Below are 22,298 nucleotides of genomic sequence, written 5' to 3' on the forward strand. Positions count from 1 at the left end.
GCCACCCTCCGTCTGGGCACTGCCAGCACCAGGGACCGACACCTCCCTGCCTGACCGGGCCCATGTTTGCACAACTCAGGTTCTTAGAAAAGGCTTCTGTCTGTTGAGCTGAAATCTGAATTGAGCAATGTTCATTTGCTGATCCGAGGTCTGCTTTTTGGAGCTCTGCAGAATACAGATATTCTTGGTCTTGAAAGGAGCTCGGACACGGGAAGGAAAAATGCCCATCCAGGCAGTAGCCAGGTGCATCGAGATCCAGGGCTACCTGGAAAGGAGACGATAGGAAGCATATGGCTCTCGGAGGAAGTGGGGCTGGAGTCCTGCCTCAGGAGTAGGCACTTCGGTGGCATCCATAGGGGCAGGGCAGCGGGCAGGCGCCCCTTGGGGAATGTTCTTGCTCTCCGTTAAAAACTGATAAGGGTGAAAACCAACGGGTGAGCAGAACCTGAGTCACTCTTTCTGTTTCTTTCACTGTCACGAGGCCAGCTGATGCGCCCAGACAAAAGAGTCCCCTGCCTTGTTATCTTAACTGCCTGTCTTGAAAGTGAAGCCTTAGCAGGAGTTTTATGGGATTTCTCAGTTGTTATTTCTTCCCTCCCACTTTCCGGGGAGAAGTGTTTATGTTTTACTTAAAGGTAACTGCTTACTAAGCGAAGGCTGTTGGCTTTCGCACATGGTATCAAGTAAGTGCTCACAGGAAAGCCACCAGTCCTTTTCGGTCTGGACAACGTGCCCAGGAGGAAGGGGGCTTAGAGGGAGACAGGCCTGGGGTTCAGGCCTAGACCTCGAGTCTTAACTGCCTGCCTCTCAACGAGCTCCGTGGAGAATTCTTCTCCCTCTGCCATTCTGCTAGCCCACATAAGATGAGCTGTTTTTCTCATCTTTTTTTGCCCACGACAAACACGACCCCAGAGCCTCCTGGTCACAGAAGTACCACAAAAAGCCTCGGGAGCTCCCAGGACAGAAGGTTCTCAGATTTCCTTTGTGGGGGCAGTTTTGGCCTCCATCCTGAATTAGAACTCCGTCCATCGGATGGGGGCTGCACGGAGGCCCCTCTGCTCGCCCTCGCCCTCCAGCACCGGGTCACCAGACCACTTGCCCTTCACTGCGTTCCTTCCAAGAGACTGGTTTGTCTCTAAGGAGCGAATTCATTCCAGCCCGTGTTTGCCCGCACAGTCTAGGGAAGGTGAGGCCCTGGCCAGCGGAGAGGTGGCTCTTCCCCCGGCTTGAAATACAGAGTAAAAAGCCATTTCTTTTCTTGGCTGGTGTGGATGCTGAATGCAGGCCTGGGGCCCAGGGTGACGTTTGCGCCGTCCCAGCCAAGTGGCCGGAACACACCTGCTCTCAGATGTAGATCTGGCTGAGGGTCTGGCGGAGGAGGCTGCCTGGAGGTTTTCAGCTTCCTCGGCAGCCCTTAAATTCTGAATGGTCAGAGGAGAAGGACCCCGCCGCGCCCCTCGCGCACACGTAGGTGCGGGCAGGGCAGGTGCGCCCCGCTGCGCGTGCGCAGTGGCCGCTGCCGCCGCCGCCGCCTTTGCTGCTGCCTCCCGCGCCGGGGTTACTATCGGTCAATGCTCGCGAGTAACCTCGGCGGCGCCGCGCGATTGGCTGCGCGCCGGGCGCTGTTGCTAAGCTCAAGCAGAGGATGCTGCGCTCCTGGGTCCGGATGCTGAGGCCTCTCTGGGCCGGTGGGGGACTCGGCCTCCCCCAGCACGCACGCCCCACTGCTCCACCCCCCATCCCACCAACACCTGGGTCCAGAAAGTGGGAGAACCTTTCCTGTAGCCTGTTTTTTACTCTGGAGACGTCATTAAAATGCGTCTGATGAATGGAGATATTTTTTACACGGTGATTATTATTTTGATGTCTATTTAAACATAATTGGGAGACGTCCCTGAACTAGAAATAGCACACAGAGATTTAGAAAGGCTGTCCTCAGGAAAATGGCTGGCGTCCTGTCTGGAGTCTCGTCCTTGTAGCTTTCGTCAGAATGGGGAGGCTTCCTGAACTTCCCAGGTTCTATTTAAAGTGGGATGTAGGGGAGTTCCCGTGGTGGATCATCGGTAAGGAGCCCGACTAGAATCTGTGAGGACGTGGGTTCGATCCCCAGCCCCGCTCAGTGGGTTGAGGATCCGGCATTGCGGTGAGTCTGGTGTGCGTCACAGACACATCTTGGATCGCGCGTTGCTGTGGCTGTGGTGTAGGAACTTGCATATGTTGCAGGTGCAGCCCTAAAAGGCAATAAAATAATAATAATATAAAAATAAAAAGTGGAAGGCAAGGACTTAGATCAGGTGCCCACATGTCCCATGAGACCGCGGATACCCGAATCCTTGTAAAGCGTTCTTGTTTTGCTTTGTTTCAGGTTCACCCTGTGGGTGAGGTAACGAGAGGCAGGGCCTCCTGGACTGGGCCAAGCAAACTGAGCAGTCAGCGTTTAAAAATGACCAGGGTGGCTTTTGGAATCCTGGAATTCCCTTTAGGCATCTGAGTGGCAGGCCCAGTAAGTGGGCTGGAATCCAGAGTGTCACGCAGCCAGGCTGCCGCGCCCCCGCTCCCTGCTGACTCACTCCCATCCTGGGCGTGTTAGGCAGGCTCGGAGAAACAGAAGCTGAACTTTAGGTGTGTTTCCCATAGCCTCCAGGACAGCGTGTGTGTGTGCGCGCGCGTGCACCCATACTTGTGACAAGAAAAGCAAACATGATTTCTACCAGTTGGGCTCCATTCCAGCACCTCAAAGGCCTGGGTGGCAGCAGAGGTGCCATGCCTTGGGCCTCCCTGGTGACTTGGGTCTTTCCCGGACACCCGGCCCGCCTGGTGCCTGTGGGCTGAATCGCGGTGAGTTCTGAATCATTCAGCACCATCCTTCCGATGCTTCCTGACCGGACACGGGGGACCAGGAGCTAATGGCTGTTCTCACAGACTTGAGTTTCACTTGGTTGCTTGTTTGACTTTGTGACCGTAGAGTTGACATTTTCCTAAATCTACCTAGAGACTCAGATCCCTGAGACTCACTGCCCTGAAGGTGGAATACAGGAGTGAGAAACGGTGGTGCCGAGCTTTTACGCAATAAATTCTCCCTTGAGGTGTGCTGGCGGGGAGGGTGAAAAACCTTTGGAAAAAGGAGGAAGGGCACATTTATCATGGCAGAGGTGTTCCGTCGCTATAAACAATAACGGCGCCTACGGCCAACACAGGAACAGACCGTGTCTGAAAGCGGGTTGAAACGTGGGGTGCCCCGACATCTAGTTTCACATTTCATGAGAGTCCCCATTAGGCCTTGCAGAGGAAGCTTGTGGGTTTCCTGTTTCCGAAGACCTGCGTGTCAGGCTGCCCAGAAAGTGCTATTATGTCCTCGATGGTGGGAGAGGGTGCCTTCTGGTCCTGGGCTTCGGGTGGGGTCCCCTGAGTTGCCACAGGTGTGTCGTCTGCCTTGGTCCAAACCTCGCACCGTTTCTTCCTCTCTGACTTTGGTTGGGCTTAGAAGGGAGGGTGACAATTGCCCTCTTGTCACTTTCTCTCTTCCCAGGAGAGAAGTGGCTCTTGGTTTCAGAATTGGATGGGGCTCTGTGATGTGAATCTCAAAGGGCCTAGCTTGGCCAACAGTCTCTCAGTGGGCTCTTTCCTGCTGGTCTCCAGCCTCTCCTGCAGCCACTGCACATCTGCCAGTTGGGTGGCCCGCCTGCCGAGAAAGGGTCCGTGTGTCTCTGCGGGGTCCACGCCCTCTGCCGGTTCGGGGTTAGGGGAGCCTGTTTTCATTCACCTTTCCTCTGGGGCCAGGGTCCTCCCTGGGCACCTGTCTACCCCTCTGCCCTGTGATCCTGGCACTCCGCAGACGATTTTATGTTTTACCTCCTCCGCCAGTCGCCCTCCGTCCCCGGCACCCACCTCGGTCCTCATGCAGAGTCGAGACCCACTCGATGGCTGCCAAGCCAGTGACTGGAGTAACAAGCCCCACATTCGCAGTGGAAGAGCTTGTGCTTTGACCCCAGAAGAGGCCTTAGGAGAGGTGGGGGGAGCCAGAGCCCCGAAGAGGGTTCGAGCCTCCCTTTCTCTCGAGCCCCGAGCCAGCTCTGACTAACCCTGGGGGAAGTGGGTTCAGGTGCTGCTTCCTTGGGTCGGCCCTCCCGTGGGGCTGGCCTCAGCCCCTGCATCTGCATCGCGGGTGGGCGGACGGGGTGCGGCGGGGGTGGGGGTGGGGTAAGAGCCTGGATGCTGGGTCAGGTGCTCTGCCCTGGAATCTTGGCTCCACGTGGCTTGGGGCCTCGGTTCCTCATTTGCACAATGGGGCTGATGAGCGTGCCAGCCTTAGAGGGTCAGAGCGGGAGTGACCGTGACGTAGTTGTGTCGGGGCTGGCACACAGGGGGGCTCGGTGCTTTCTAGTGTGGGGGTCAAAGGTTGCAGAAGCATTGGTCTTTGGGTCCTTGGCTTCATTAAGGATTTTACCTAATAACTTCGTCGTCCTTAACAGCAACAACCGCCACCACCGTACAGCTCTTGTGTGGTCGGTTACCCCATCCTCCCAGCACCCCCGTGGAAGGCTTTGTCACCATTCCCACGTGGCGCAGCGCAGGGAAGTCCCTCGCCCACTTGCCAGGCAGCACGGAAGTGCCATCCCTCCCTTGGAACCCAGGATCTCTTGTCCTGATGCCCGGAGCTCCCTGCTCTGCCTGAGGGAGACAGCGGACAAGTTTCTGGAATTGTTCCCTGGGAGAATTTCTATACCTTCTTTAAGATGCCCTGGGTTTCCTGCTCATGGCAGCGGTTGGGATGCAATCAGCCGAGTGCTTCAGAGATGGGGACAAATGCCGCTTGGTAGGACATGTGTGTGCTTCTGGGGACCCGAAGGTTGCTTTCCCCAGGAGGCCTTCCAAGAACTTGAGGTTGCAGTCTGTGGGATGTAGACTCCTTGAGATGTTTGCATGGAAGCATCTATACTTGTAGTTACTGGATGGAAGTTTCCACCACTGGAACCAAGCTCCCAGCAACCTTCCACGTTAGAACTTCACTCAGGAGTGAGGTTTGTGTAGGTTACCTTAGGAGCATGGGAGATTTTATCAGGTGCTGTGCAGCTGAGTCCGGTGGCTAGATTTTCACAACCGAAGATGAAGGATTTTATGTCCACTGCTCCACCTGGCCGCCGTGGAGGTGTCCGTGGCGAGCCGTGGTCTCCATGTGGCGGCAGCGTGGCCAGCGTGTGAATGCTGGTCTTAGATTTGCAGAAATTAATGTGAAATTGTATAGAACATGCATTTCCTCCCTTCAGGGAATTCCGAGTTAATGTGTAACAAAAAGGAGGTGAAGATAAATCAAATTATATGTGGGGCTTGGTTAAAATGTTCCTCCTCTTTCCATTTATTTTAATAAGTGATTGCTGGTGTAGTGCCTTGTATTAACATGCTGTCAGTGGAGGGGGGTGGTGAGAATGCAGCCTCCAGAGTAAAAGTATGGGTTCAAAACCCGGCTCTAGAGAGTTCCCGCTGTGGCTCAGTGGGTTAAGGACCTGACATAGTGTCCATGAGGATGCGGATTGAGTCCCTGGCCTCGCTCAGTGGATTAAGGATCCAGCATTGCTGTGAGCTGTGGTGTAGGTCACAGATATAACTCGGATCCCACGTGGCGTGGCTGTGGCCAGCAGCTGCAGCTCCGATTTGACCTCTAGCCTGGGAACCTCCATATGCTGCAGGTGCAGCCATAAGAGGAAAGGGATAAAAAATATATATATATATCCCGGCTCTACCACTTAGTAGCTGGGCGGTAAGCTACTTTGCCTCCTTGTAGAAAAGGGTTATTAATAATAATAATAATAATCTGTCCATCTTGGACAGATCACCTTATGCAGGTGAAGCCCCGTGCCTGCCATGCAGTATTTAAGAAACAGTAGCTGGTTCCTTGTGAATGGTACCATTTGGGATCTAATAGGCTAATAATAGCCTAGACTCAATAGGATGGATCAAAGCCTTTGGCTATCATTCAAAATGTAAGTCGGGGGTAAAATCTGAGACTTTAGAAATAAAAGGAGTGAGGCTGCTGTAGGGTTTTGGGGAGTGCTGACTTAGCTCAGTGTTTACTGGGCTAGCGGGAGAAGCAGGGAGGCTTTGGGACCTTCCCAAGGTCAAGCATCTCTAAGTCTTGGGTTAGAGGGAGGGTCCAGCCCTGTGTGCCCGTCTTGGGCTGCGAGGCCCCCTAGTGGCCAGGAGGTGTCACCTGCCTGGCCGTGTCCCCGCCACCTTGTCCGTCGTGGTCTCCACGTCATCAAGGAAGAAATCCTGGCTGGAGATTTCCAACAAGTTCAGGGTTCCTGCGGGGGCCATTCGGACCCCAGAATCTGAATGCCTGACCGCAGCTCTTTCTTGTCCTGGGTCCTGTCCAAAGATGCCCCGACGTCCTGGGTCCGTGGGCCTTTGTAAGGAACTCGAGCTGTTACAATGCTTCCTTCTCTCACACTCCTACCTTGGAGTGTTGTTTTCATCGAGAACGACGCAGTGTCCTGGGAGGGAAATCTGAGGAGTTTGGAGGCTGTGGGGAGGGGAGCCTGCAGCCAGGGCTCAGGCCTGGCCCAGCTGAAACCCACTGTGTGTCTTCGGGGACAGCAGGCGGCCGTGCCACGTGCACGCCACCCTCGCTCACGTGGGAGCAGGCAGTGTGGGTGAATCCGCTGCTCCGTGATTTTGTCAGCTCAGGGTGGGGGCATGTGGACAGACTCTCCAGAGGGAAAGGGGGCCCAAGGGTCTGGAACGTCCAGGAAGGGGCACCTGGATCTCCAGGAGTTTGTGACTCTTGGTCTGAGAGCACTGCCCACATTCGGAAGTAACCGCCTCTCAGGGTGCTGAGCTGGACAGCTGGGCTGGGCCACCAGCTTCATGAAAACTTGCCCACGGGGGCTATGGCCTTTACATGGCATCAGTGAGCTCACCATCAACTGCAGGAGGGACACGTGGAAATGGAGCAGGACTGCAGGACCTATGGTCCTTCCCCTCCATGTCCTCTGCGTGCCTTTTTTTTTTTTATGGACGCACCCACAGCATATGGAGGTTCCCAGGCTAGGGGTCGAAGCAGAACTGCAGCTGCCGGCCTACACCACGGCCACAGTAACACCAGATCCGAGCTGCATCTGTGATCTATACCACAGTTCACAGCAACACCGGATCCTTAACCCACTGAGAAAGGCCAGGAATCGAACCCTTATCCTCTGGGACACTATGTTGGGTTCGTAACTCACTGAGCCTCAGTGGGAACTCCTCTGCTTGCCTTTTGTCTGTAAAAAAAGTTCAGTCAAAGAATAAGTTTAATCAGGGAAGTGAGGAAATGCAGACCCAAGGGGAACAAACAAAACCAAATAATAACAGTTTAGTCATCAAGTCAAGTCAAGGACCTTTAGTTCCTCCTCCAGGGCTGTCAGTCAGATCCCAGCCGTGTCCTGTGGGCTGTCTTGTCAGCCCTGAAACCCCACCAGGTGGAAGACGTTAACGGCGTGATGACCAGACTATCATGCCCTGACCTCACTGCCACCATTCCAAGAACTGGTCTCAAAGACATGGGAACAGACTGACCCTGGAACTGAAGACAAACTGTGCTTAACAAAGTCAGGCTGCTGCTGCTCAGCCCACCGGGACCAACTGCAAGATGACGTCAGAGCTGACGGTGCTGCCTCTGTAGAGCTCCCTCCCCCCACCTATAAAAGCCTCTGCCCCTGGTTGTCAGTGGGGGGTGGGGGGGCGTCAGCCCTTGGACAGACACACATCTGCACCCACCTCCATCCCCCCCAACTCCCGCCAGCTGCCAGCCTCTGAAATAAAGCAAACTTTCCTTCCCACCGACCTTGCCTCTTTCCTGGCTTTGGAGCAGAGAGCAGCCAGACCCCACCTTCAGTAACAACTCAGAGCTGTGTGTTTCTGGGGGGGACTTGGGGAGTCCACGGGCTTTGGTCATTTTGTTCTGCTTTCTAAATGATTCCATGGTTCCGTCGTATGGAGACCACCCCTTGGTTCTTTGGTCCCTTGTTTTACAAATGTACCTGCTGCGAAGAGGAGGAAGAGTGAGACATGTTTCTAAGAAAAGTGAAGCCAGTGCGGTTTTATTTTATTTTAAGCAAAATTATCAAAGCCTGGGCCGTTCTTACTACTGAATTTTGACTTTCTGCATTTCTGTTGGGGAATATGGGCTTTTTAAGACCTGTGCTGTGAGAGGGCGGAAGATGCTGGAGCAATGAAGGGCATGGGTGCCCGGTACCCAGAGCAGAGGTGAACCTGTCAGGGAGACGCACTGAGAGGTAAGGGCAAGCTCGCCCTGGAAGGAGGCTGACCTCTTGGGGGGCTGTTTGACCCCTCCACGTCCACGGCTGCTCTCAGAGCCCCTGAGGCTGCAGCAGCCCAGAAGCTGAAGTGGCAGTGAGCCGTGGTCCCAAACTGAGTGAGCATCTGAGTGGCCCTAAGGGTGACCAGCGCCCTGCCGGAGGCTCTGCGTCAGCAGGTCCAGGACAGGCAAGCCTAGGCATGTCCAGTAGGTGCCCGGTGACACTGATGCTGGCCTGGGGAACCCACTCTGAGAGCCGCTGGGGTAGGGCAGAGAGGAGCCTCCGCCACTTGAGAGCCACACTTGACCTTGTAAAAGCTGGAGCGGGAAATGGCCTCGCCCGCATAGTCAGCTTCCCTGGGGACAAGGATGGTGGAACAAGGATGCAGACATGACTCTGTGAGGGATGCAGGGCTGGTATAGTCTCCCGAGCCCCCTGCTCCGTAGACGTGGGGAGCCTGCGGGCCCCGCCCCTCCCCAGTGACCTGGAGCTGTTCGCTGTCCCCTGGGGCGTCTCCGTGGCACAACAGGTTTGAGATGCTGCATAACAGGGCGGGAAGGCCTGGATTCAGCCACTGGTATTATTATCGAAGAGAACACAAGTTGTATTTTTACCTTCCTCTGATCCGGAGGCCTCGGTCTAGGCAACCCTCCGTGTGCGCGTGCGCAATAGCACCTGCGCGGGATAAAGAAGATAAGGTTTCCTTCCGCTTCTTTGTCACACCTGGTCAAGCCCCCAGGCAGAGCCGTTTTGGTGTCCGTCACCAGCCGACCCCTCCCCCAGCCAGTTCCTCTGCGAATTCCGGGGAAGGGGGCCAGGGTGAGGGGCTCCGTGGCGCTGCTGGGAAGACCGAGGGCTGGCGGGCCTTTAGGACGATGATGGCGCGTTGGGTCCGAGCCTCCTCCTGATGCGCGGTTTCGACACCTGCCCGCCTGAGCCCTTCCATCGGTGTTTTCTATCTAGTGATACTGGTCACCGCAGAAGAAGGGGGGCAGGTCCGCTGTCCCCTCACCGGCTCCAGGGACCAGATAGGACACAGGCAGAGAGGACCAGTCCCTGCGTTGCCCACCAGCCAGCGCGTCCAAGGGGCCTCACGAGTCTGTCCTTTCTCGCCCCGTGTTCCCACAGCCATCGCTCCTGTCTTGCGCGGGCATCCCCTTACGTGGCGGTCCCTTTCCTCCGCTGTCTCTTTCCTCCACTGTCCCCTTCCGCGGCCATCCCCGCTCTCTTTTGGGCAAAGAACTGGAGCCTCTTCCTTGCCTCCCAGACTGCAGGCTCTGAATCGCAGAGATCATAATTTCATGAATTTTAAAAATGACCCTTGGAGTTTGGAGGCGTCTCAGTGGTTGGAGTAGGAGCTAGTGGTTGAAGGCTTTTTGCTCCGCTGAAGGGGGGCCTGTGGACAGGAAGGCTGCTCCCCCGATGCCAAATGCCTGACTCTGCAAAAAGCTTGGAAAACACCTGCTGAGAGCTGCCAGTGACCTTCCCCCCTGGGGAAGCATTTTCATGTGAAGGGTGGAGGTGACCCCTTGAAGAGAAGGAAGAAGCCCCCACACTTCCGGGAGGACCTGAGGCTGGGGGCGGCTGTGGCTGGTGAGAGCCCTGCCCGGCAGGGGAGGACAAAGTGGAAGCATGGGCTCTGTCCTCTTCCACCAGCTCGCTGAGGGTGACCTGCGAGTGGGATGCCCCTGCCTGGCAGCTCCCGGTCCCCGGGCCACAGCCCAGCTCTGCCCCCCAGACGCCTCCCATGGTTCAGGCCTCTGTAGTGTGTCCCCCGTGCTGCCCCTGGGGCTCCTCTGGTGAATTCTGGATGCCCCAGGCTTTGTGCCACAGGGTGTAGGATGAAGCCGACTTCAGGTTCAGAGCACTTTTGAAAGTCCATAGATGGGAGAACCCAAGAAAAGGGAATTACGTAGAAGCTCGAGCCTTTCCGCTGGCTCGTGCAGAAGCCTGATTCCTAAGGAGGATGTTGGTTTGGGGTTTCGTAGTCATGAAAATTGTCAAAGAACCAGAAATTGCATTCTTCTCCAGTTGACCTTTAGGCATTCAGCCAGATAGAGGGATTCCCCAGTGGGGAAACAGGGCGTCTTACCCCACTTTGCTTCACGATAGTGACAGTGCCTGGACCAAGTGCTCTCACGGACACTGGGGTCCTCTTGTCTGTAAGCCGCGCCCCACATTCTGCAAAGATGACATGCCAGCCAGGGGACAGGAGAGGGTGGGGCGGAACAGATGCCCAGCAGAAGCAAAGGCCAGCCGAGTCCCAGGTGAGGGAGGCATGGAGAGGCTGGGGGCTGGACGCGCAGGCAGGGGTCCTGTCAGGGCTGGGACGAGAACAGCTCAGAGGGGATGAGGCTGGTTGGGTGGGTACTAAGGTCACTGGCCCACCTCTCGGGGGAGGCCAGGTGGTTGGGCATTTCCCGCCTGAGCCTGAGCTTCACCCTTTCTGGAACGCGCGTCCACGCCTGAGTGTCGTGGTGGAGCACTGAGGCCAGCAGACGGGGCTCAAGACGGGAGAGTGCTGGGGAGGCAGCACAAGGCACCTTGCCTGCGTCACAACCTCCAGGGAATGTCCCCGAGTAAGATCAGGGACAGTGGCCCCAGGCAGGAGCATCTCAGCGTCTGGGGCAGGAATTCCTGTTGTGGCTCAGTGGGCTATGAATCTGATTCGCATCCATGAGAACACAGGTTTAATCCCGGGCCTCGCTCAGTGGGTTAACGCGATCCGGTGTTGCTGCAAGCGGTGATGTAGATCACAGATGCAGCTCGGATCTGGTGTGGCTGTGGCTGTGGTGTAGACCGGCAGCTACAGCTCCGATTCAACCCCTAGCCTGGAAACCTCCATATGCCACAGGAGTGGCCCTAAAAAGCAAAAAAAAAAAAAAAAAAAAAAAAAAAAAAAAAGTCTAGGGCAATGGGGACTCTCCATCCTGGAGGAGGCAGCAGGCAGCAGCTCTGGGTGGTGGGGACAGGAGCTGATGGCCAGGGGACGAGAGGTGGCTGCCCACCAAGTAGCCCCCACCTCTGAGCGGCTCCCTGGCTCCCATGTCAGCCTGCAGACTTGTGCAGTAAAGGACTTTGTCATCCAGGCGCTTCTGAATAGATGGGAGTTTTACAAAGGCTGTTTCTCGAGGGGAGACATAGTCATCAAGATATTAAATAGTTATTAAAAGGAATTATTGCCACTGAGACTTTTTTTTTTTACCTAAGATATTGGCAAAGCAATAAAGCTCTTCTAAGAATTTACCTGTGAATGAATATTTTCAAAAATGAAGCTCCGGCACAAGAAGAATAAACAGCTGCTTGGCTAAGAGAGGAGTCGTTAGCCAGTTTTCCTCACTGACATAGGGGCGTAACATCCAGTTCCACGAGGGTTGCTTTGCTCTTCTCTTTTTCATAAATTTGCCTTGCAGAGAGGAAGAAATGCAATTTCAAGATATAATAGCATGTGCATGTATTTGTACATGTATTTATAAACACATCCATGTGTCATTAGATTATATTTATATATGGGTAATTTTTTTTTTAAGTTAGGAAAAGCTGTTAGTGATTCCTAGAGGCCAATCCTCTCATTTTACAGATTAGAAAACCAAATCCCAGGTTGAGAGATTTTTGGTTTAAGGTAAATCAGCTTTTCAGATTAAATTCTATTACTGCCCCATCTAAGCTTGTATCTAATGTGCATGTATTTATTTCGTTCCAAGTGAGAAGGTGAGGTATTGATGACTCTACTGTCAATACTAAAGCTGCATGTAACCAGATTAGGATAAATTAAAAAAAAAATTCAACACATGTAATTATAACAGTGCCACAAAAATATAACCTTGACCCTGATTTTACAATTACATTGGGGAAACCTTGCAACTTTTAATTAGATGTGAAGCTCTAAGGTAAACGTGTGAGGAATTGTAAACTTTATTTTTGTATTTTTTATTTATTTTGCTTTTTAGGGCCGCACCTGCGGCATATGGAGTTTCCCAGGCTAGAGGTCAAATCAGAGCTGTAGCTGTCAGCCTACACCACAGCCACAGCTACGCAGATCTGATCCGAGTCTGCAACCTACACCGCAGCTCTTGGCAACGCTGGCGCCCACAGAGCGGGGCCAGGGATCAAACCCGTGTCCTCATGGTTACTAGCCGGGTTCATTAAACGCTGAGCCACAATGGGAACTCTGGGATTGTAAACTTTAAAGAAGCCATGTCTAGCGAAGTCTTTTTCTACTTTTTGTTGAGTTGGCCTCTTTGTAAATCTGAGTAATTCTCTGTGTAGAAAATATTTGAATTTTTTTCTTTTCCTTTTTTTTGGCTGCACCTGAAGCATATGGAAGTTGCTGGGCCAGGGACTGAATCCAAGCCACATCTGTGACCTACAGCACAGCTGCAGCAATGCCAGATCCTTAACCCACTGTGCCAGAGGGGGAACTCCCTGAATTTTTTTTCCGTTTTTATTCTGGGGGAATTAAGCATCTGTTTGTCATTCAACACGTTTTAAATTATCTGTTATAAGCAACGTGTTTTCACTAAGTCTTGGAGCTAAGTAGGAGTGGAGGCAGCCCAGCCTGGCTGGCTGCAGGCAGGCTCTTCACCACAGGAGGCGGATGGGAGCAGCTGGGGGAGACCCTGCAGAGGGCCTGGCTCTGGATCTGAGAAGTGATGCTGGGAGAGGTCGGTGGTACCCAGTGATGGAGATGGGCTTTCTGGAGGCTGGCGGCCCACAGAGGGTGTGTCACCACAATTCAGGTGATGATCTTGGACTTGAGTGTGATGTCGACTGAGAAAAACACACGCACAGCGTAAAGGCTGAGGAGTGTTTTATTTGCCGGACTTTCTGAGGACTCAAGCCTGGAAGACAGCCTCTCAGGTGGCTCTGAGGGGCTCCAAGAGATCAGGGAGGAGCCAGGAGTTTTTGCCACAAAAACCAGGTAGTCGGAACATCAGAAGATTGCTGTTAATTAAAGAAAGCCAGACATCGAAAAGTGAATGCATTTCGTGCTTTTCTGTGTCTGGGAAGATGCAAGAGTCTGGGCTCATTGAAATTATCTTTTAACACACACCTTAGCCGTCTAGGGCCAGTAGCCTCTGCTTTCCCGTCCCGAGTCCCCTTGGGGGCACCATCGGGGGCGGCTGCAGTGGCTGCTGGCTTGATGGCTGCAGCACCCTCTGTTTGCTGGTGTGGCAGGTGGCATTCTTCATCCACAGTGACAATGGGGTAGTGATTGAATGGTGACCCTGCAACACGATGGGTCCGTGCTCCCACCCTGCACCCTGTAAGCCTTCCTGGGAATACAGGGCTTTGCGGATGTTATCAAGGAGCTGGAGGGGAGATCATCCTGGATGAAAGTGGACTTGAAGTCCAAGGGCAAGTTCTTAGGAGAGAAGGGGACACCCTGAGCTGAAGACATGGACGCAGGCGAGAAGGTGAAGGCGAGTACACACAGAGGCAGGAATTGGAGGTGCGGCCACCAGCCCAAGGAGACCCGGAGCCGCTGGAGGCTGGAAGAAGCAGGAGGGACCCCCTCGAGCTTCAGAGGGAGCGGGCCCTGCCCACACCTTGACTTCTGCCCCGGGGACTGTGAGAGGACACATTTCTGCTGTTTTAAGCAGCAAACACTGTGGTAATTTATTGGGGCAGCCCCGGAAAACTAGTACCAATGAAAAGAAAGTATTAGCATTTTGACCAAGAACCTTACCTGCGGAGTGTTGGTGAGGACGCCGGGGGAGGGGGAGGAAGCTCTCCAGTCCCCCGAGGGGATCGTGAAGGGGTGCAGCCCCCAAAACCGTAATTGGCTTTATTATGCCGAGTCAAAGACATAGAAAGTTTCCCTCTTAGGTGTGGGCAACGCTCTCAACTCTCCTGTGTTTTCATAATCGCAGAAGGACTGGAGACAAGACAAGCCAAATGCTCGTTGAAAGGAGAACGGGTAACAGACAGTGGTTAGCTCCCCGATAGAATATTCTAGAAGAGCAGAAGTACATGAGCGCCATCATAGCATCCACAAGAACGAATCTCACAGACAAAATACCGTGGACCAAAGAAGAGCAATTCTTAGGATACATACGACACCATCTGGATACATTTCAAAAACATGCAAACCTTACCCAAATTGTTGCAGAATGCATCGATGTGTGATACCATAGAGACGAAAATAAGGGAATAATAAGCTTTAAGAGGGTGGTGACCTTGGGGACTGTGTCGGGAGGCACAGAGTGTGTGTTCATTTGTCTTCCTTCGGCCTCTCGGACGTACTGTCTGTGTGAGAGAATTAGCACAGACTGAGAGCCCGTTGGCCTCGTTTCAGTCCTGCCTCCCACCTCTCCGTCGCGGTACCTTGGGAACAGTATCTCAGCTCTCTGATCTTCTCATCTATAAGACGGGGGTATTGATGTGTGTACCACGTGGGGCTTTGGTGAGAATTAAAAAGGTGAATACACGCGAAAGTGTAGAACGCGCAGATGTAGAATGTCCATGTAAGCATCTGCTACTGTAGTTGTCATCACAGCAGTAGCATCATCTTGGAAAACAGTTCGAAATTTGAAAAACAAGGGAGGGGACCGTGCAGAATTGAGAGGCAGAATGCAGGCTCTCTGCAGGCGAGGACCCGCGGGTATGTGCATGTGTGCGGGGGGGCCCTGGGTGAGCCCCACGGGAGGGCCGAGGGACCCAGACTGTCAGCCTGAGGGACTGAGGACCACAGGGGGTGGGAGAAAGAGAGAAGACAAGGGTGAGACTTGGCAGGAACTGATGGTGCTATGTGGGCTCCTTGGGGTTCCCTTGGGGCAACCCCACCACTCGGCTGCCTGGGGCTGTGTCCCTGGGGATAGCAGGGGCCAGGCTCCAGCTGACATGAGCGCCAAAGCTTGGGGGTCGTCAGCTGAGCCCTGCCCCCAACGCTCTCTGCACCCGCTGATGTTTGTTTTCCCTCCTCTTTCATAGTATGAATTTGGGGCGGGGAACACAGTCATTCTGTGTATCTCATTGGTGCCCTCCCAGTGAGACGGCCATTGGGGCTGAGGGCAGAGGCAAAGGGCTGGGGGGCGTTCCATGGGCAGTGCTGCCCTAGCCTGGCTGGTGGGGAAGTTTAGCTAAGCTTCTGTCCTGTTTGTGTCTCACCACCGCCTTTTTGAGCATCTGCGGCTTCTGGTTGGGTCCGTACTGTGATCTTTCTGTAATAGAAGGTGGCCCCAATGTCATTCAGCTTTGAAAAGTGTCCCAAGAGAAAGCTCTATGCACAGAAGTCTCCTTGGGGCCTCGAGCAGTTTCCTGGCTTGGGGCGGGGGGGGCCCACCCTCTGCCTCCCTGGCAACTGCTGCGTCTTCGTGGGCCTTTCTTTGGGTCTTGAGCTTTGCCACGTCATGGGCGGGGTTTGGGAGGTCACAAGTGGGAAAGCTGCCTCCTAGAGTCCTCCCAGGCCAGGGGAAGGTGGCAGCGAGTGGGGCTCAGGCTTGGGGGCGGCAGTGGAAGGATTTCTGTGCTCAGGCTGCCGCCTGCGCGCTTTGCCTTCCAAAGTCCTGCATGTCTGCATGCCCCTGGAACAGGGCTGGGTGTAGCCAGAGCTTTAGGAAGCAGCAGATGAGGCATCCATATCCAGATCCCAGCCTGGGAGCAGCTGGTCCCCAGGGGGTGCACCTGCTGTGCCCCAAGTGAAGGGTTACTCCAGCGGGAGATGCTGGGGTCGGCGTGGGCCCTTAGCCAGGAACACAGGCAAGGGGCGGAGACTGCAGCATCCACGTGGGCAGGTGCCCTAGCAGAGCACAGACCAGACCAGGGATGCACTGCCCGTGGAGGTGAGAATGCCCCAGCTACTCAGCCACCCTGGAGGGTGGGGAGTGAGCCAGGTCCACGCCCGGCTCAGCTCAGCAAGGCTGGGATAAGGCCACTTCATCGTTTTCCCGTCTGAGCTCCCTGCTGAAGAGCCCCCTGGATTGTGGTGGAGAGAGGGGTGTGTGTCTGACGGGACCCACTGGGCACTTGCCGTCCACATCTCACCACCCTGGGCCAGGAGGCAGCCTGGGAGGAGCTGGGCGCCACCATTGGTGCTCTGGGAACATGAAAGGGAAATTGCATTTCAGTAGCTCTGCTGAGTGGCCCCTGACCTGTCGTTGTCCGCTGAATTGGCAGAGTAACTGGGCTTGGCAGGACAGGCAGAGAACCCTGCATTGTGGGGGTGTGATTTAAGATGACAGATTTCCTACCGTTCTTGCTGGGATCGGAGGCGAGCAGAAATTGTGGATGCTTCTTGGGGGTGCTTGTGGACACAGGGCATCATTTTGCATGACATTTACTGACAAGATACTGCCCCCTCCACCCTTCAGAACCCTTGTGCCCAAGCAGGCAGAGGAATGAGGGGGCTGCTTCTGCTTGGGGCTGGGGCGGAGGTGGACCCAGGAGGGCACCCGGGCTGCGGGGGGCACGGTGGGGGCAGACGGAATGACAGGGAGCTTGAAACACAATGCTGAAGCGGGGAGAGGCTCTAAGGAAAAAAGAATGGAGAGCATCCCTGAGCTGGGGTCAGGGGACCATTCGAGCCCTGGAGAAACCGTCCAGGAAGCTCGCCCCTTTGTCTGTTGTCCCCTTGACTTCGAGGGCTGAGCGCCTTCTGAAGGTCCAGGAGTCGGTGTTCGCAGCCTGACAGATGAAGCAGCAGTTCTGCAGGCAGAATGGACTTCCTGCCCTGACACCCACGGGGGGTGGGGGTGGGGGGGGAGAGGGGCAGCAAGAGGTGACATGCTGTTTGCCTGGTTTGGGGACACATGGTAACATCTTCATTTTACCAGTAGCACCCCATCCTCGTGACTTAGGAGCCCTCACCAGGTACGTTTGGGTCCCAGGTGCCCAGACCTGGCTGCTGTTATTGCCGTAAATGCAAAAAGCCCCTATTTCAGAAGGTGCAGGAAACAAGAAGGTTTGAGCGATGGGTGTGGCTTTGCCACTTAATCAGGAAAACTGAGGCATTGATGAGCTGGCCCCGGGGCCATTAAGGGAAAGAAGCAGGTAGGCTGTGTCTCCTGTGTCTGGGAACAGGGACTTTGATCCTTTTTGCCTTGAGCTTACTCTTGGAGAGGGAGGAAGGCAGTCTGGAGAACAAGGCGGTCTGTTCTCACCAAGACCCCCGTTCCTCTCTGGGGAGGGCGGGGGAGGGCGGGGGGCGCACAGCTGGGCTCATCCTGCCCGTGTTGGCACCGAGGGGAAAGTCCTGACTTTGGGGGCAGAAATGGGCATCGCTGTGTTGTTTTCAGACTGAGGTTGACGTGACCCGTGCAGATGACTTGGGCATCCTTAGCAGTGCTTTCGGCGTGATTGAAATCCTCAGAAGGATTTCTTTCTCTTCGTTGTTCTAGCAGGTTTAGAAGCTTGTGAAAAAGACCAGTTCTGCTTTAGAAAAATACCGCAGCAATAGAAAACTGCCTCACGCCCGACAGGCAGATGTAAATGACACCCATCTATTTTTTAGTGTCTGCTCTGGGCAGGGGCTTCACTGCTGGTGCACCAGTGAACTGACTGGCCATGGGGCATGTGTGGGTGTGTATGTGTGTGTGTACCTGGGGTGTGTGTGTGGGAGGTACATGGTCTATGCACACATGTTGTCTCGGCATCAGCATCAGAGCTGCTCTGAGCACCTGACTGGGGAAAGCTGGCTACAGGTGATGTGTGTGTGTACATGGTGTGTGTGTACCTGGTGTGTACATGGTGTGTGTGTACAAGGATGGCCACCAGCTGTCCCGTGGTTTGCATTCCGGGTGCAGCTCCCACAACCACCACTTATCACACCACCCACCTGCAGCCCAGAGGTTGCTCTTGGAACACACGGTCTCGGTCTGTCTTCACAAACATGAAAGGTCAAGTCCTCAGTCATCCTGTTACCAGACGAGGAGGGTGAGTCAGGGGCGGATCTGCCCCAGGCACACAGTTCGTTAGAGGCGGAATCTGCGGGCCCACGGGGATGAGCTGGCCCAGCCCCAGACTCCATCACTGTTCCACAAGCTCCAGGCCAGACTGAGGCCCAGGGGCTGGTGGCCACGCAGGCTTACGTCTCGTGCAGCACCTGCTCTGCATTCTTCCTTGTCGTTTACGCTGTTCTGAAGGAGGCACAGGATGAGGAATGGAGACGCGGCTTGTGCAGGACGTGTGTGGAGCTGGCTTGGTGCTGGGGACGGATGAGCGGGGACCCCCTTTTTGTCCACCCTCCTCTAAGCATCCTTATCCCAAAGCTTGTTGCTGGCTCCAGCAGGGGGGCCTGGCCGGTGACCTTGGGAAAGGACGATGCTGGGAGGTCCCGATCGGACCAGCCCCTCCCTCGGCCCCACACCCATCACGCTCATCACCTTCCAGAAATTGGAATGTGCTTAAAGGTATGGTGAAGAGGTGCTTCCCGGCCGGTGGGAGTGAGCCCCCGCATCACACCAGCAAAGGAGTTCTTGAGAGGGACACCTTACGGTGGAGCCCGTGCCCGTGGGCAGAATTGTGCCATGCAGCCCCGGTGAAAATGCCCGACAGCGGCGTGCACAGGAGGTACTCACACGTCCCTTCGGGGGGTGACCGAACGATCGGGAAGTGGCTTGTCCTCACTTGAGCCATGAAGACAGCCTCTCCAGATCAGAGATGGCGTCTCTCTGCCCCCCATCAACCCCCATGTCCCTCTCCCTTCACTCAGCCGATTTCCCCTTCTTGGTTTCCAACCTTCGAGAACGATCTGGAGTGTCTCCGTGCTAACCAGATCCGACCATCCTTTGACTGGTGTCATTTTCACAACCCGTGACATCGGCATTGATTTTCATCAGCCGGGTAGGAATGTCTGCCCGTGTTTCTGCCTCTCGGCAGAGAAAATACAGAGCCAGTGAGGACAGTTCTGGGTAGCGGAGGGTCACTGATGTGTGTGGCGTGAGGGGCCGTGCCTTGCAGTTGGGCGAGTCTTGTTTGGCAGAGCTAGAAAATGCCTAGGTCTGGAATCCTGTGAGTCTGCTGGACAGAATTTTACCATTAAAAAAATTAAAGACACACATCCATTTGAAAACAGCCAGTGATCCAGGTTGATCGTCTGGCTCTTTATACTTTGCTTGGGATGGAATTCCCATTGTGGCTCAGTGGGCTAAGAACCCAACACAGAGTCTGTGAGAATGCAGGATCGATCCCTGGCCTTGCTCCGTGGGTTAAGGATCCAGCATTGCCGTGAGTTATGGCACAAGTCGTAGATGCAGCTTGGATCCTGCGTTGTTGCACCTGTGGTGTAGGCTGGCAGCTGCTGCTCCGATTTGATTTGACCCCCAGCCCGGGAACTTCCATATGCTGCGGGAGTGGCCCTAAAAAGATAAAAATTTGCTCGGGCTCCTTTGTTTCATTTTAGTTGTCATTGTTTAGAACCAACTGGAATAACATCTCTGTGAAATGAAAGCCCGAGGGGAGATGCCGGGCCGGGCCCGGGACGCCGGTAAACTGGGGTTCAGCCTTAGTAGCTCTAGCCCTAACCATGAGCATCGGATCTAGGGACAGAGTTTCATGTCTTGGACCCTGACGTCAGGAGCCCTGGGCCATTTCGGAAGGAACCAGCATCTCAACCAGGGACGAAAGGCACGTGACCACAGCTGGAGCATTCCGGTGCTGGGAGGGGCTTTGGCTTTGGAGGGCGTCTTACCTCATCTCGGGAAACTGAGGTCTGGGCGTGGCCACTGTCTAGCCAAGAGCACGCCTAGGAATGGGGCCCGGGCTGCCTCCCTCTCCAGGGGTCCCCACCGGAAACCCCGAGGCCCATCATCTGTCTTTCCACTTTTAATTCCATTGAGCTTCGTCGGCTCCTTTTCCCCCGTGATGAAAGCCTGCCCTGGGGGCGCTCACACCAGGCTTCGTGCCCACGTGGGCTGCTTGGGAAAGTCTGAGGCTGGCCTGGGTAGGAAGGAGCAGGACCTCTGGACAGAGCTGCCCGAGGCCGGCTCCCACCCCTTCCAGACCACCCCTCCTCAGACACCGCCCCTGGGCAGGGCCTGCTGGCTAAAAGGCGTAACACGATGTTTATGTAGGCGGAAGGGGCTTCTCCTCAGAGGGAGGTGGTCCCCAGGGAGGACCTGGGAGGGCTGGCAGGGGCGTGGCCAGGGTGGGCTGTGTGGGGGTGACCGTGTTCACTTCCAGTGGCTGCCACGACCAGTGACCACAAACCTGGTGGCTTCACCAACACAGATGGACTGTTTACGGCCTTAACAGCAGGGATTTACTACCTGAAAGTTCTGAAGGTCGGAAATCTAAAACCCATGTGTTATCAGGGCTGTGCTCCTTCTGGAAGAATCCTCTCCCTGCCTGTTCCCGCCCCAGAGGCACCTGCATTCCTGGCCTGGTGGCCTCTTCCTCCGCCTTCGAAACCAGCAGTGTTGAGACTTGAGATTTCTCCCTTTTTCTCTGCATCCACCCTCGTATCTCCTGCCTCCCTCTTTCCTTTATAAAGACCCTCGTGTTATCCTGGATCCACCAGGATAGTCCATAATAATCTCCCCATCTCGTGATTCTTAATTTAATCCCATATGCAAATTCTCTTTTGCCATGTACGACAACATATTCATAGATGCCAAGGGTTGGGATTTGGGATCCTCGGGGACTGTTATTCTGCCCCACACAGTGAGGTAAACACAGATCTTTCACTCCTACCGCCTCCACCCCCCCCACCCCCCCACCCATCCATCCCTCCACCCACCCACCCATCTATCCATCCATCACCCATCTATCCATCCACCCGCCCCCATCTATCCATCTATTCATCCATCCACCCACCCACCCAGCCAGCCATCCACCCAAAGCTCTCCGCACCCTGAGTCTCCAAAGATCTGGGTCTGAAAACCACCCTGGGGGGTGCAGCTGGGGGCTGCTTTGAACGTGTTCTGTGTGAGCCTAGTGAGCTTTGGAGACTTGGACTAGAACATTCTATCAGAGAAGGGGCCACTGGAGCAGGGCAGCTGCTAGCTTCTCTCTGAGCTTCTGATGAGCACTGCCCTGCAGTCTGATGGTGCCCCCGGCAGCAGCTTCAGTTTCTAATGACGGTGGCATGGTGGGAAGTCTGGGAGCGGTGGGAGAGGAGCCAGCCCCAAGCTTTCCTAGCAGCAGGCACTCCTGCAGCCTGGTACCTCTCCTGCTCGGTGCTCTGGGTCGTTGATTCCAGGATTCCCCCACAGCTAGGGGCCCATGCTGTGCCGAGTCCTTGAGGTCTAGGTCAGCACTCTTCCTTGTTTCGGGTGTAGAGTGAGTGCCCTCCTCGCAGACTGGCCTCTGCTCTCCTGTTCTCCCTGAGAACCAGCGCCCCCTCCTCCCCGGCCCCCTCTCCCACTTCCTGGAGAGAGGACGAGGTGGGAGGTGGCTGTCGCCAGTGCTGGACCAGATCCCACTCCACGGTTCCAGGGCAGGTCTGGAACCCACCTCCTGCTTCTGAAAATAGAGCTCCATTGGAACATAGGCATGTCTGTTTGTTACATCTGGCTGCTTTGGTAGCACAACAGCAGAGCTGAGTGGTTGTGACAGAGCGCGTGTCCTGCAGAGCCTCAAATATTGATGTCCCAGTCCCTTACAGAAAAGGGTGGCCAACAGCTGGTCTGTAGGACTTGAGCCTTTGGCATCACCGCCTTCATTCGAGGGACCCTTCCTGGGAGCCTCCCTGGTGGGTCACTGTGCTGACCTGGGGACTACTGAGCTGGCCCAAGCCAGTGTGGCTTTGGAGGAGCTGGCCGCTGTCTTGCTTTCCTAACTGGCAGGATTGCGGGACCCAGGACTTTGTGACTGTTGGGCAGTTGTGCATCAAAAGGTGCCCATTACACCAGCCCCTCAGGGCTGCTACCTGCCACACCTGCACCCTATCCCTCTCGCCATACCATCTCCAGCAAAGCCACGTCAGGGCTCCCGGGCAGGAAGGGCAAAGCGTCAGCATTTCCTGGATGACCCCGAGCAGGAAGGCGAGGGCCCTGCGTCACTTCTCAGGTGAAGCTGGCGACAGGGGCCAGACACGTTTAGAGGAGATGCTTACCTTCAGCC

The 22,298-nt window shown here is 55.1% G+C and overlaps 1 protein-coding gene and 1 long non-coding RNA gene across 3 annotated transcripts in view; both read left to right on the top strand.

The window, feature by feature from the left end:
- The window catches only part of ABCG1 (ATP binding cassette subfamily G member 1), a 66,728-nt gene that overhangs the window by 14,136 nt on the left and 30,294 nt on the right, over positions 1-22,298 (top strand). The window lies entirely within an intron of this gene.
- Positions 5,288-7,817, top strand: LOC146397913 (uncharacterized). Its single transcript, XR_014825221.1, has 2 exons — positions 5,288-5,617; positions 7,044-7,817. It is a non-coding gene; the product is annotated as an uncharacterized LOC146397913 (long non-coding RNA).

Source organism: Sus scrofa, chromosome 13 (genome assembly GCF_054392235.1).
Source record: "Sus scrofa isolate SSC_HxYL_T2T_F1_AM1 chromosome 13, Sscrofa_HxYL_maternal_Yorkshire_Landrace_v2.0, whole genome shotgun sequence".
Taxonomy (NCBI): Eukaryota; Metazoa; Chordata; class Mammalia; order Artiodactyla; family Suidae; genus Sus; species Sus scrofa.